The sequence below is a fragment of the Cebus imitator genome, unplaced genomic scaffold (assembly GCF_001604975.1).
Source record: "Cebus imitator isolate Cc_AM_T3 unplaced genomic scaffold, Cebus_imitator-1.0 Scaffold579, whole genome shotgun sequence".
Classification (NCBI taxonomy): domain Eukaryota; kingdom Metazoa; phylum Chordata; class Mammalia; order Primates; family Cebidae; genus Cebus; species Cebus imitator.
In genome coordinates this window covers 134,517-138,235 of record NW_016107894.1, presented here as the reverse complement: position 1 = coordinate 138,235, position 3,719 = coordinate 134,517, and positions in this window count along the sequence as shown.

Below are 3,719 nucleotides of genomic sequence, written 5' to 3'. Positions count from 1 at the left end.
AGAAGAAGAAATTGTTTTTGAGTGGCCATGAAGAGTAGGAAGAAAACCCAACCTACCTCTTGCTGGGGAAAACGTTGATTAAGGCAGAGAAGGTCTTCCGAGAGAGACTAGGTTTGGTGAGCAAGAGATTCGAAAAGCTAAAAGGAAAGGAATATATTGAAGTTACTCTTACTGTGTAACATATAACCCCAAAACTTTGGGCGCTTAAAATAACAACATGGTTTTTTTTCATGGTCTGGGAATTGACTGGGTTCAGGTAGGTGATTTTCACTTGGGGTCTCTTACTTATGCTGTTGCTGTGGCTGGGGCTGGAGTCATCACGAAGCCTTCTGCAGTCTCATGTCTGGCAACTGATGTTGACTGTCATCTGAAACCTGTGTTGGGACTGTTGATTGGAAGATCAAAATGTGGCCTCTCCCTGTGATCTGGGCTTCCACACAGCATGGCAACTGGGTGAAAGAGCAAGTATCCCAGGAAGACCACAGACGAATGGTGTCACCTTTTATGATATACCTTGAATCACTTGTGCCAGTCACAGACCTTCTCAAATTCAAAGGGAAGGAGCACAGACCTGATCTCATCATGGAGCAATGTTAAGGTCATGTTTGAAGAAGCACATGCTATTATTATTGTTGTTATTATTATTAAGAGGGAATCTTGGGGCCAGGTGCAGTAGCTCATCCCTGTAATCTCAGCACTTTGGGAGGCCGTGACAGGCAGATCACCTGAGGTCAGGAGTTCAAGGCCAGCCTGACCAACATGGAGAAACCCCATCTCTACTAAAAATACAAAATTAGCCGAGCTTGGTGACGCATGCCTGTAATCCCAGCTACTTGGGAGGCTGAGGCAGGAGAATCACTTGAAACTGAGAGGCAGAGGTTTTGGTGAGCTAAGATCATGGCACTGCACTCCAGCCTAGGCAACAAGAGTGAAACTCTGCCTCAAAACAAACAAAGAAACAAACAAACAAAAGAAACAGGGAGTTTTGCTCTGTCACCCAGGTTGGAGTGCAGTGGTACAATCTTGACTCACTGCAACTTTTGCCTCCCAAGTTCAAGCAATTCTCCTGCTTCGAGTAGCTGGGATTACAGGCGCGTGCCACCATGCCCAGCTAATTTTTGTACTTTCAGTATAGATGGAGTTTCACCATGTTGGCCAGACTGGTCTCAAACTCTTGACCTCAGGTGATCTGCCCGCCTATGCCCCCCAAAGTGCTGGGATTACAGGTGTGAGCCATTGTAGCCAGCACATGCTATTAGTAAAAAGTCAGAAAACAGCCAGATGTGGTGGTTCGCACCTGTAACCCTGTACTTTGGGAGGCCAAGGTGGGCCGATCATTTGGGTCAGGACTTTGAGACCAACCTGGGCAACATAATGAGACCCCCCCATCTCTATAAAAATTAAAAATTAAAAGTCAGAAAACAACAGATAGTGGCAAGGATGCAGAGAAAAGGGAATGCTTATACATTGTTGGTGGGAATGTAAATTAGTACAATCATTAGGGAAAACAGTATGGAGACTTCTCACAGAACTAAAAATATAATTCCACCAGCAATCTCACTACTGGGTATCTACCCAAAGGGAAATAAATCAATATATCAAAAAGTGCCTGTACATATGTTTATCACAGCACTGTTCATAGTAGCAAAGATATGGAATCAACCTAAGTGTCCCTCAACAGATGACTGGATAAAGAAAATGTGGTACATATACACCGTGGAACATGACTCAGCCACAAAAAGAATGAAATCGTGCCTTTTCCAGCAGTGTGGATAGAACCGGAGGACATATCCTCAGTGAAATAACTCAGAAACAAAGTCAAATACTGACGGTTCACATGCCCGGGAGTTAAACAATAGGTACACAGGAGGAAAAATATGAAGGCTCCAAAAGATGGGAGGAGGGCGAGGGGTGAATATTGTCCTATTGAGTACAATGTTCACTATTTGGTCATGGCTACACTCAAAGTCCAGACCTTAGCGCTCCACAATAAGAAAACCTGTACTTGTACCTGCTAAATAGATCAAAAAATTTTTCGGTTTTATTTATTAAAAAATTCAACTGGCCAGGTGGAGTGGCTCACGCCTGTAATCCCAACACTTTGGGAGGTGAAGGCAGGTGAATCAACTGAGATTGGGAGTTTGAGACAAACCTGACAATATGGCAAGAACTTTTCTTTACAAAAAATACAAAAATTAGCCAGCCTGTGGTGATATGCACCTGTACGCCCAGCTACTTGTGAGGCTGAAGCAGGAGAATCGCTTGAACCCAGGAGGCAGAGGTTATAGTGAGCTGAGATGGCGTCATTGCATTCCAGCCTGGATGACAGAGTGAGAGTCCATCTCGGGGGGGCGGAAAAATTAACTTTTGGCTGAGTATGGTGGCTCATGCCTGTAATCCCAGCACTTTGGGAGGCTGAGGCAGGCAGATCACTTGAGGTCAGGAGTTTCAGACCAGCCTGTCCAACAAGGTGAAACCTTGTTTCCACTAAAAATACAAAAATTAGCTAAGCATGGTGTTGCACACCTATAATCCCAGCTATTCAGGAGACTGAGGCAGAAGAATCACTTGAATCCAGGAGGCAGAGGTTGCAGTGAGCCGAGACTATGTGACTGCATTGCAGCCTGGGTGACAGAGCAAGATTCTGTCTCAAAAAGAAAACAAAAATTCAACTTTTATTTTATTATTATTTTTGAGACAGGGTCTCACTCTGTCACCCAGGCTGGAGCGCAGTGGTGTGATCATGGCTCACTGTAAACTTGACTTCTTCGGCTCAAGCAATCCTCACCTCAGCCTGCCAAGTAGCTGGGACTACAGGGACACACCACTATGCCTGGCTAATCTTTTTTTTTTTTTTTTTTTTTTTTTTTTTCGGAGTTTTGCTCGTTACCCAGGCTGGAGGGCAATGGCGTGATCTCGGCTCACCGCAACCTCCGCCTCCTGGGTTCAGGCAATTCTCCTGCCTCAGCCTCCTGAGTAGCTGGGATTACAGGCACGCGCCACCATGCCCAGCTAATTTTTTGTATTTTTAGTAGAGACGGGGTTTCACCATTTTGACCAGGATGGTCTCGATCTCTTGACCTCGTGATCCACCCGCCTCGGCCTCCCAAAGTGCTGGGATTACAGGCGTGAGCCACCGTGCCCGGCCTTTTATTTTTATTTTTATTTTTTGAGATGAAGTTTCACTCTTGTTGTCCAGACTGGAGTACAATGGCTCGATCTTGGCTCGCTGAAACCTCTGCCTCATGGGTTCAAGCGATTCTGCTGCCTCAGCTTTTCTGAGTAGCTGGGATTACAGCCACGTACCACCATGCCTGGCTAATTTTGTATTTTTATTTTTTGTAGAGATAGGGTCTTGCTATGTTGCCCAGGCTGGTTTATAACTCCTGGCCTCAAGCAATCCTCCCAACATTGGCCCCACAAAGCATTGGAATTACAGGCATGAGTCACTGTGCTCCACCACAAAACACTCTTTTTTTTTAAAGATGGAGTTTTGCCTCTTGTTGCCCAGGCTGGAGTGCAGTGGCACAATCTTTATTCACTGAAAATTCTGCCTCCCGGGTTCAAGCAATTTTCCTGCCTCAGCCCCTTGAGGGCTGGGATTATAGGCAGGCACAACCATGCCTGGCTAATTTCATAATTTTTAATAGAGATGGGGTTTCTCCATGTTAGTCAGGCTGGTCTTGAACTCTGTCACCAGGTGATCTGCCTGCCTTGGT